We start from the raw sequence: 12,683 nt of genomic DNA on the forward strand, positions 1-12,683 counted from the left end.
ATTTATGTAGAGATTCTTGAAAATCAATAGTTTCAGCTTGAGAATCCTCAGAGAGAATATCAGAGAGAACGAATCTTCTAGATCACTTCAGCATGTACATAGATAGCAGCATGAATGAGGAAGCTTCAACGCAATCTGTCAGATAATCTTCAAGTACAACTTCACCTTGCTTCTGGGGTTGAAAGATTGAATGTTGAAAGAATAATCTTCATTTCTTGTTCCTTCGAATGAGAATTCTTCGACAATCATGGATGAAGCTTTGACTCAAAAAATCTCGATATAGTCTCTATGAGTCCCATCTACATCTGAATTCACTTTTCGAGATAAATAAATTTGAGATAAAAACAAATATAAAAAACAAACTTAGCACACAATATTTTTGGATTTTTCATATTTTCTGAAAAAAATAAAACAGTAACAAAAATATTTTTGGATTTTTGATTTTTCTGAAAAAGAAATAAAACAGAAATAACAATATTTTTGAATTTTTGGTTTTCTGATTTTTTTAAAAAATTTTAATTATCCCCCTAAATTTGTGCATAGAGGAAAACTACGAAAAAATTTAACAAAAACAAAAATATTTGGGATCAAAGCTGTAAGGCAATCCAATATCGTTTATCAGCACACGCCTGCATGTCTAGATCTGGTCAATCACCGGTATTATGATCCACTTAAACAGAAAGGATATTGAGAAATTGGACATATTATGAGTGACAAATCATTACTCTTAAAATCTTAAATGGATCACTTAACTGACGACGACCAAGGATATTGTTGTCCACTTAAATTAAGCAGTAAGATATACAGACAACCTATTAAATGATTCAATTTAGATGCACTAGAATGTATTTCCCACTTCCCGATATACCCCGGTAATCAAGAACTTCCAAAGAACTCCTTACTTTAGGGGAATATTCAATCATTAAGAAAGAAGTCAGATATAGAAGTGCATATGTTGTATCCCAGGTCAGATGTTTTCCAATCACACAGAGGGAACAACATATGACTAACATAGATAGAGGGTTAGAGAGATAGTAGGGTACATATGCTATGTCCCAGGTCGGATCTTTCGATCATGCAGAGGGGACAACATATGACTAACAGATAGAAAGAATTTCATAGATAAGGGGAAGCATAGAGATAGATTTGCATATGTTGCATTTATAACATCCATAAATTTTACGCCAAATTTAAACTTTTTCAATCATAACTAAAACCCAATGGTATTGTTTACAGAAAATTTTTTCAAATTATTATTCAATCAGAGTGCCCCAAAAGCCAGATCATAAGGATGAAGAGCGGTACGGTCATGCCTTCGCCTTGCCATGATCTCCTGAAGTACCTGAAACAATAACTGAAAACTATAAGCCCGAGGGCTTAGTGAGCTACCCCTAAAATACCAATACCACACTGAAAATACCATATCACTAATAATCAATCAATCAACATGCATACTGGGCCATCGGCCTGACTGGACCGCCCTACAGGGCCTAAAGTCTAACTGAATCTATACTGAGCCTTCGACATGACTGGACCTCCACGTGGGCCTACAGTCTCCTCGGACTGCTCATAGGGTATGTTGACCTTCAGCACAAAGCAGGACCGCCTCAACCCAACCAACGAGCAAATAATCATGTGCGCATAACTAACATATACCGCCATATACAGACATAAAATATATCTATCTTACTGATCATCAATCATAGCAATCTATCATAACTAGAGTACCAACCTAGCAGGCCACTAACATACCAATCCCTAAGGATCATAAAAACATAATATACTGTCTATCCTGATTCTGATCTATCAGATCATAACCACATATATCATATCATAACCATAACATCTAAAGGGCCGATCTTGGTGCCTTAGACCATTTTGATATAGTGAGGATAACTCACCTTGCAGATGTCGACTTGGTAGATAAACTCCAACTCTCGGATCACTTGCCAAAGACTCCACCACCTATTACCATAATACAAATATACCCATAAGTCCTCAACCTTACAAGGTACTCCATAAACCAACTAGTCAACCCTTGGTTAAAGTCAAAGTACTCAGTCAAGGTTAATAGTCCATGTTGACCCTAACTCGTCGAGTACCCTCGGCTACTCGCCGAGTTCCTTGAAGTACTTGCCCACTCGCCAAGTCACCGGGGTGACTCGTCGAGTTCCTTTGGTTTACAATCAAAACTCTACGGCCACTCGTCGAGTTTTCTTCATGAAACTCGACGGATACGCGCGCATACATAACTTAGGGAAATCTCATCCGACTCGCCGAGCTGTTCATACAACTCGTCGAATCTATGGCAATCTCCAACGGACTCGCCGAGTTGTTCTTCCAACTCATCGTGTTCATGCCTATCTTCATATGACTCTCCTAGTCGACCATGCGACTCGCCGAGTCCCTTCAATCCTTTTTGCCATACAGACTCATTTGAGCCATGCAGCGGCTCCAAACTACAGATCCAAGCTTCTAAGGCATGCTTTTCACATAAAGTTGTAAACTTTACGTGCATGCATAGCTATAAAGGCTCCAAATGTCTAATACAAGCCTGTAATGGGGTTTCCTACCAAAGGAAGGTTTCATTCATGCCCAAACAAGAAACTTTATGACTCTAAAGGGATAAGATGACAAAATGATGACTCAGGCGGGAGTCCAATCGCTCTGATTTCAAACGGTGCCACAGGGAAAAGCGTGCGAATAGGAACCGTTTCATCTCCAAACGGCGCCTGATGGGAAGGCGTGTGATTAGGGACTGACACTCTCTCTCCTGCGTGATCATCGGCACACCCAACTGTCACGCGTCAGTCACTTCCGAAAAACCCTTCGTTTTTCAATCGAAGATTTGGGAAAAATTTTTCTCTCTCCTTTACCCACAGTATAAAAGGCAATGTGATCCACCGTTTACCTCTTTACTGCACCTATATTCCCAGAGAGCAAGAAAATCCTCTAACCCTCTACTGTTCATCATCTCTCCCACTTTCATCTCAACAATGGCAGATTCTTCTTCTGTTCACGCAACTTCTCACATCTTGCCCATTCGTCCCCAGCAGAGTTTGATCATTGATCTCACTCCTCAGGCGTACGACGCTTTCATGTTTCCCATCATCGAATGCCTGAAGTTCTCGCCAATCGCTCCTGCTCTCACCAGGGCTGAAGCTGTTCCCATGGAGTTCCTGTCACAAATCTTTGCCATGGCTCACTACGACAAGGTCGTTGACAGAATTTTCTTCGATGTCTTTGAGCACAAGGCGTCGATTTCTAAGCAAAGGTTTTGTACGTTGTTAGGGTTTGAACCTGATTCTTCGAGGGTTAATCCGGAAACCATTCCAATGGGTCATCTGTTCAACATGTTCTACAACATGGGGTACACTTAGGTGCTCACTACTGTCACGAAATTTAAGAAGTCGTGCCTGCCCCCTCAGTGGAATGGGATGTTCACTGTTCTTTTCAAGGGCTTATCTGAACGAAGTGTTGGATCCGATGGGGCAAGTCGTTTATTTCTCTCCATCATGTACGGGATCTACAATGGCATCAATATGGACTACGGGTCGGTCCTATGGCAACAACTCATTCAGAGTCTCTCTTCTACTTCTCGACACTTAGAGATTTCTTATGCCCGGTTCTGGACTATTGTCACGAAATGGGTGATGGACAAGTACCACGTCCCCATTGTCACTGGTGCTCCAATGTCTTCGGTTGGTACTTTCCATACCATGAAGATCATTGTGTCGGATGCTTCGAAATTTCCCTTCAACGGGTCTATCCCGGAAACGATGTATGCTGACGTTCCTGCTGACAGCCGAATCATTCAAACGTACAAGGAGTTCAGACGTTCTGGTCCGAGGGATCTTACTCCAGAGATGTTGAAATCAATTCATGACGTCGACAAGCCTGCTCCTAGAGGCAAGAAGGCTGATAAGGGAAAACAGGTAGCAAAGGGAGAAAAATGCCCATCTCCCAAGAAAAGGAAAACCACTAAGGCTGCTCAGTCTCCACCACAGAAGAGGAGAAAAACCCAACCGAGACGAAAGCTGATTATCGCTTCATCCTCAAGCGAATATGAGGACGAGGGTTCTGATTCGGATGGATCTCAACGTGGCAACACTCCACCACGTTCGCCTACCCCAGAGATACATATTTCTACTTCTCCTATCTCTTCTCCACCCGTTACAATTCCTTTTTTTATTCCCCCCATAACCTCCACCACTCAAATACCACCTACTTCCATCCCAATACCGCCACCAATCTTTACCGAAGCAACAACCACCACCACTGTAGATGTTAGAACCAACGTATCTGATACGGGGGTTCATACTGACGCACCAAAATCCACCTCAGCACCCAGACCCACACCAACAACCAAACACACCACCCAACCCGAACCTACTACTACTGCTACCGAGCCTCCAGTTTCACCACCACCATCTTCTCCTGCTCATGCTTCAGAGGAAGAAGAACCTCTCCTTGGCGGGGAGAATTTGACTTTTGATTCAGTCTATTACAGTCTGTTTCAAGTTCAAAGTGACGACGATGATGATGCTCCTGTCACAAAGAGGCATCTCAAGGAGCTACATGACAAAATCGATTTGCTCATCGCTTCGTCTTCCACATCTCAGTCCTCCATATCTGAAGCTGCCATTCAGAAAATTGTTGAGGCTTTCTCCAAAGCTCATCAAGTTTCTATCGATTCCGCCACTGCAGCTATAGATGCCTCAACCAAAGCTTGTGAGGCAGCGACCGAAAAAGTCGATAAACTATTCACTGATGCTTCTTTCTTGTTGATATCTTTACAGGAAAGTGCTGAAGCCACCAAGACTACGCTGGAACCCATTATCAACCAGTTGGCTACATCAGTCGCTTCTGAGTTGAAGTCGTTCGCTTCACTTAGACAATCTATTTCTGATGACAACTCAGCTTTCAGAACAACCATTGAGGAACGTCTCTCCAAGCTTCAAGAAGACTTAGCTTCCGAGAACACTCTAATGGATGCTCTCGCAAGGAAGACTACCGCTCTGAAGGTCAAGAGTACTCAACTCTCCAACTGTCAACAGGAGATTGACTCTCTTCGATCTGAAAGAGAGGTGGTTAAATCGTGTGTTTCGGATGTCCACTCTGCTATCTCAAACATCCTTGAAGCACATGACCTAATCATCAATTATTCAGTACGCCGTACCCTTGCAGAGAAGCTTGCTCCCGGCCTTTCTCTACTGAGCAAACTTGAAGGGCTCCTTGATTTCGTGTCCATTCCGAAACAAGGGAGAGAAAAAAACAAGTGTCTCAACCACCTCCTACATCAACAGCAACTCACACAACCGAACCTCCTCCAGTAGGCCAAGCCTCAGGTTCCGGTGTGAAAGACAACGGCAAAAATATTGCTGAGGAGAGTGACGATGATGATAAAGAGACAATTGCCGACCTTCTGAAGCGTCAAGGTCGAGATAAAGAGGCTGACATCAGTGCTCGTGTGGCTAGAGAGGCTGAAGAAGCCGAAAGAAGACAAAAAGAAGCCCACGATCTTCTCGAGAGCAGGAAAACTCTTTTTCCTCCGTGGACTCTTGAGAGGCTGATTAAAGAAGCCATTGACACACCAAGTATCTTGTGGCTAGAACCTGTGATCTCTTTAGATCGTTCTAACACTGTCGACTCTCAGTTCGATATGCCACTGACCCGAAAGGCGTTTATGCCTTTGACAACATTGCAGAGTTCCCCCATCCTCATTCACAGGTTGATCGGGACTTAATCGAATTTTATCTGAAGGCAGCTCAACCCCAATACCAGACTTGGAGCGCTCATAAAATTGTCAATGTTCAGGTCCTGAAGCCGTATAGGGAAGGCAACTTCACCAACGTTCGGTTCAAGGTACTAAGGGGATCTGCCAAAGCCGAACATGCTATATCACTTGCAGATCTTCCCAAACTTAATCCCCATGATTGGATTATCTTGCACAACATCCTTCTTACAAACGAAGCTGAATATGGTCCGATCATTGACCACTTTAAGAGGATGCTTGTATGCTATATCATTGAAGTTGATCTGATGGATCAGGAGATTGCGAGCGTATTCAAGAAGAAGCCTACCATATCTCCTGTTGGCTCTGCCAGTGATCTCAATATGATCCAGATGGGGAAGATTGACCCAAAGAGAAACTCTGTCATGTTTACCAGGAACGAAGGACAAAAATGTCTTTTCGCCTTAGCAGACAAACATCTCTACACCACTACATGTTTGGAACACGTTTTAGGGATCATCCATCGATGCAAGCAGAACACAGCGGATGATGTAAAGTACTTTGATGATATGATTCAATGGTACATTCGGTTCAGACAGACTATCCTTGCTCTTATCATACGTTTGTTTGATACAGTAAAGAAGGCTCCCCCTGCTGGCCCAAGCAAGACGAAGAAGTAGTCTCGCTCCAATTTGACGCAAATGGGGAGATTGTTGGGTCGTATTTTGTGTTGCGTCTATTGGGCTCGTTAGCTAGTCCAATATGTATCTCCGGTATGGGCCTGTCCATCTGTGAGTTTTGTAGGGTTTAGTGTAAATAGATGCTTGCATGCATCCTAGAACGGGAGAATGATTAGAAACGATTAGAGATTTATTGTTCAACAAATTTATCATTCTTGTTTTGTAACCCTAGAATCCTCTACAATGGAAGTTCTTAGTCGAGCTCTGCTGAGGATCGAGTAATCTAATCATTCGACACATCTTGATTCATACCTGTATTTTGTTTACTGTTTTTACGTTCATCGCATACCTGTTACAAAGATCTAATCGATCAAAGAGTTGATTAATAACTCATCAGCCTTCCAAGTTCCTTCTCTCCAAATATCTTCCTCCCAAGCTTAATACACGTATAATAGAGCACCACACAAATTAGGGTTTCTTAAGAGCTCTTAAGAACTGTAAAGAGGCCAAAGGAGGCTTAAGCCTCTTTAAATAGGGTGCAAAACCCCAGGATTTAGGGTTTCAAATGCTAGCTCCTACTTGTCGAGTCCCTTCATGGACTCGGCGAGTAGGTCACTAAACACGCAAATGATGCAACATATGACTGACAGATAGAAAGCAAGAAAATAATTTCCTACAGACCGACTTTATCAGAACCCCCCAGTTGTCCTATAAGTACCAGAATTAAGGACATAAGTCTGTACATCGAAGAAGTGTTGAGCCACAGTTCTATATAATTAACTTTAATGTATCCTGCAAGTTCCCATGCTTATCTCACTACTCAATCTACCCAAGCGTCGTATGGTTAGTCCAAATGAAACTGTCTAAGTCCACACTGTCAAGTCCTTTCATTTTCAATCAATATCTAGTCCTTTTGAATCCTTTGTGCCTACCAGCACATTGAACACATAGTCCAGACAATTTGGATTCGGTGCATTACATGAATTTCATATTGCCATTTAGCACTAGACTTCATATCACTTCCCAATTAACTAAACTTTCAAATGAAAAACTAAAAAAAAATGTCCTTGAAACAAATCATTGTAAGAGAAAACTAAGGAGTATTGAGAAGAAAAAATCAAACTGTAAGTCATCGATTGAATTTGCATCCAGAAGGTTTGAGAATAGCACACATATTTCAATCTCAGAACAGATCCGAAAATTCTTCACATCGTTAAGCACAGACCACATGTATGATCCTTTCCTTTCTTCCTTTCCCGCAAAGGACACATACTCTCAAACAAAGTTCTGAGTGTTGTACAGTTGAGAGACGCCTCCTATCATGTGCCTGGAACAACCACTGCCAACAAACTGAAGTCTGATGATATTCCTCCATAGCTGTTCCGACACAGAGCGGGATCAGTTGGTCTATGGAACCTAGTTCATTTTGAAACTGGGTTGATATTTGTCATCTTTGCAAGGTACTCTATCCCGTGACATGTCCTGTTTATCACAAACAGAAGATGAAGAAATGTTAGAATCATTAGAAGATTTGGGAGATTAAACCTTTGGTACCAATCTGTAGTTGGGTTTAACCCATTTCTTGTTCGATCGGATGGGTGCCTTGTCACTTGCTTTTGAACTTGAAGCTGGTTGTCGAGATGGATTTTTCCTAACTGGTCTTGGTTTTACTAGAGCATCTTTTGAATTTTTCTTCTTGGCCGACATTTCCTTCTTGACCTTGGGAGTTGGATTCTTGGCCTTTGTCGCATTCCAGTCGCCATTGTTTGAACGTGACCTCGAAGGATTTCTTTTGATCTCCCTCTTTTCGTATTCTGCCAACCTTGTGCATAGTAGGGAACGTATGCGCGATTTGGACAATTTATGGCAATGTGTCAAGGTGTTTCACAGTGAAAACATGTCTTTTTCTTCACGTAGGTATTGTTTCTTCATGCCCTTGGTGGCGTGCCATTGCCTTGTTTCTTATTGTTCCTGCATGCACACATATAACAGGCACTTTGATTCTCTTGTTTTGTCGGCTTGTATTTATGAACAACAGGTTGATTAGAAGCAACTGAGTTAGAAGCAACATATTCAAAGTTCAAGGATATATTGGTTTGTTCAATAGTGTCCTGCTTGTTCCCATCTTCCGCTATTTTACCTGCACATGAAGTAGAATCATCAAAAACGTTCACCTCAACATCCTCAGTTGGCTCAGATTGTTTAGTATTAACTGAAGCTTGTTTAGGGAGTGGGCCAAACTGAGCAGGAATTTCTTCCTCATTGGTCTCAAGGGGTGAGTTATAGTTGTCATTGAAGGAAGGTGGTATACTGTGATACCCTAGACCCTTAGTTTGATTATCTTTAAATGTTAATTGTTTCTCTATCATGGATGCAACTACCTCACTCGACACATCGAATTTCTTAAAGTTGAATTCATCATCTTTATATTTAGCTTTTAATGCATGAAGTTCGGTAGTCAAGTTAGCAAGTTGTTCCTTAACATAGTCGTAATTCACACATTTATTACTGTATTCTTCCTGAAGTTTCCTAAAGTCCTTTGTTTTGGACTCTAGTTGTGCTTTTAAGGGTTTTTGACCTTTCCTAAGGGTATATCCTTCATATTTAAGGTCCTTATTTTCTTTTGTTAATAAATCGATTTGATCTCGGAGAAATTTAATAGTAGTTTCACAAGATTGAGAGCATGAAACTTCATTGACCGGGATGTTTGCGGAACTTATTGTTTACCAAAAAAAACCCTTTGACTATAAACAATCAAGATTAAAAAGTCGAACTTAAAAGTCAAGCCTGAAAAAGTCAAACTTAGAAGTCAAACCGAAAAGCTAAAAGTGAAAATTTGAAGGTAAAACAAGAAAGTCAAAGGTCAAACTTGAAAGTTAAAGTCAATTTTTAGGGTCAAAAGTCAATTTAAAAAGCCAAAAATTAAAAGTCAAGGTTTTGGGTTGAAAATGAAATTTTAAAATAAAAAAAGTTTACTTTTGGGCTAAAAATGTCAAAATTCCGAAAATAAGATCGAAATCGCGAGGCTATATGAACTAAAACGGGAAGACGTATAACATGTGGCTTGCTAGATGGATTGGTAAGGGCGTGGGTTGTGTGCGTGAGAGATCCAGGTTCGAACCTTATTCCACCTTGAATTTTTGAATATAGCTGCTGACCGAGAACTCCAACACGCGAGGACTGCAAACGAAGACAGCCGAACACGTGCGAGACGAAAACTTGCGAACCGAAAATCTTCCGAGGCTGAACACGTGCGCGACCTCGCACCGCAAACGGCTTGCGACTGTAAACACCTCAGACTGCAAACCCTGCTGACTGCAAATCGTTTCCGACTGTAAACGCTTCGGAAACCCTAGCTGCTGACCGAAAACCGCCGCCACACCCTCGTAGATTACGACCAAAAACAACGTTTTTCTCACTTTTTATCCCCAAAACTCGATCAAAACTCATTTTTATGAAAAACACGAAGAACAAACCCCCAATATTTTGTCAAAAACTATCCAAAAATACAAAATTCTTCAAGAAAAATGCAAAAAACAATCCAAACTCTGATACCAATTGTAAGTCCCAAATTTTGTCTGATGTATCAATCAGATCCACTTGATGGTGCGGAATCCCAATCAAGTGGATGATACAAGATCAAATGAAGAAGAAGAAGAAGAAGAATATGAATGTATGATGTATTTGTTGGATTAGGTGTCTAAGCCCATAACTATAATTGGTATGTACTTGAATTGATAGCAACACAGTCCTTTTGGGTTGCCCTCAAACCTAGCAACCAGACAAGGAAATTATGAAAGGAGAGATATTGATTTATTATAAGATTAATAAAGTAATATAAATGATTTATTAATATGTTAAAAGATTAATATATTGGTTAGAAATCATAATGTTTAATTAATAGTTAGTCAGAAATTAATTAGAATTAATTTTAGGGTTAACTGTATTAATTATAAAGTGCAGGGACTAGTTTGAAATTATCTAATAGTTGAGTGGAAGGTTCCAGAACCTTCTTGGGAGGGGGTGGACGAAATCTATAGGGGAAACCCTAATGATTTCGTCCAAGGGGCTTGGATAAGGCCTTTAGAAAAGCTTAGGCCCCAAGCAAAGGAACATTAGGGTTTTCCCTAAACCCTAGATCCCTCAGCTATATAAGGAGCCTCCTGGCTCTCAACCTACCTTGGAAGAAACCCTAGGCCGATTTTTGCACACCCTACCCTCTTTCCTTCAAGTTTCCTTCTTGCTAGTTCTTGGGTGTGATTCCATTAGAGGCATTGCATTTATGGTGCTAGGCTTCCAAGAAGATCAAGTTCAAGAGGATTATCAATTGTTTACTATAACAATTGAAAGGTATGTAACTCTTAAACCATAGTTAGTTATTTTCGAAAATAGCCTCTCTCCTCTAGGGCTCTTGTTTGCAATTCAAAGTTATATGTTCAATAGTTAAAACATAGATCCAAAGTAGGTTGTATGTGAACTTAGGAATTGTTTTCTAGTTTATTTGTTTTACCTAAAACCCATCAGTATTGATGATAAGATTGATGCTCCAACACAAGATTCACACACACACACACACACACACACACTCTCTCTCTCTCTCTCCCTCTCTCTTCTTCTCTCTAACTTTCTCTCTCTAGAACACCTTGATTTACACACACTTAGCACCTACTCTTGTGTTCTCCCGTGAAGGCCTACACCCACTCCTCACCCCTACTTCTGTATAAACATGGACTGCAAACCCAAGGCCCAAACCCAATACTAGACCGAAAACACATGGGTTTTCGGTCCAAGCTACAACTAAACCTAAAACTATTTTTGTCCAAGACTAAAAACAATAAATGCTTAGAAAATCAAAGTATAAAACATATTTTTGACCCAACAGTTCACATTGTCTTGTATCATGCTCTTTTGTAGCACATGATTCAATCTCTCAGCGGTGAGTTCGTCATGATCGATCTTGGTCGGTTGACATATTTTCTTGGCATCTTCACTACTAGAATGACTCGCTGCATGTTTTATTTCAAAAAAAGTACACCCTCGAAATTCTTGACCGGGATTATATGAATGCTTAGAAGTCGATTACAACTCCGATTTACACACATCTCAAACTCGGCCTTGACAAGCCTCTTGGCAAGATTGCCACTCTTTTTCATAGATTGAAAGATGGATTACATACGCGGACGTGGACGCGAACTGGGCATATGTCCTGTCCTGTTCATCCACAAAAATGTCTACATTGGTGTATTGTGTTTACCTTGGAGGCGATCTTCTTTATTGGTTGTCTAAGAGACAACTCTGGATCTCCCCGATTAAGTGTTTAGGGAGAATATAGAGTGGGTTGTTGCTAAGACTTCTTGGAAATAGAAATCTTTTTGTGAATTCCTTTCTCCGATCTCTAAATCCACCATTGTATATTACGATACTATTAGTATGATTTATCTCTCCTTCAGTTGATGAAACACATAGAGATCGACATCCATTTTGTTTGAGACAATTTTGATATCGGTGATATTCGAGTACTTCAAGTTCTGCCCTCCATGAAATATGTTAATATCCACACCAAAGGCCTTTCCTCACGTTTATTTAGACCACCGATCCATTTTGAGCGTTTGGTCCCTACCCCATGCTCAAAGTTCAAACAGTGCGGGAATATTAATGTATAGTTATATGACAAAATTGCAAAAATGGTCCTTGTGGTATGCATTTTTTGGGGTTTTAGTCCAAACCCTGACTTTTTTGGATTAGTGGTCATTTTGAGTTAGTTTCGTTGCGGATTTGGTCCCTTGGTAAACTGTAATGACTGTAATGCCCTTAGGATTTATTTATTTTTTATGTTTTTTTTTCTATTTAATTTAAATAAAAAAAAAGTAATTAATTAATTTGGGCCTTGCTCTCTCTCTCTCTCTCTCTCTCTCTCTCTCTCTCTTTTACCAGCCACACCTGTCAGTGAGGCTACCACCAAACACCATCATCGGTTTCTATTATTCATCTTCTTCCCCTTTCACCAAATATCATATCCAAATTTGATGAACACCCAAAAACAAAAATCGTATCCAGATCTGATTAACCCAAAGCAAAAATCGTATCAATTTTGATTTTGTTCTTGAAGAGAAGAAAGAGAGTTCGATTTCACACACCTACACACAACTACGATTTCATCTGAAGAGAGAGAAAAGAGCTCAAGAACATACCAACATATCTGCAACCACAAGTTCATATTTGCTTAAGTTTGTAGATTCAAGTTCCTATTTGATTTCGGGGTTTATTCT

The sequence above is a fragment of the Lactuca sativa genome, chromosome 5 (genome assembly GCF_002870075.4).
Source record: "Lactuca sativa cultivar Salinas chromosome 5, Lsat_Salinas_v11, whole genome shotgun sequence".
In the NCBI taxonomy this organism is placed as follows: Eukaryota; Viridiplantae; Streptophyta; class Magnoliopsida; order Asterales; family Asteraceae; genus Lactuca; species Lactuca sativa.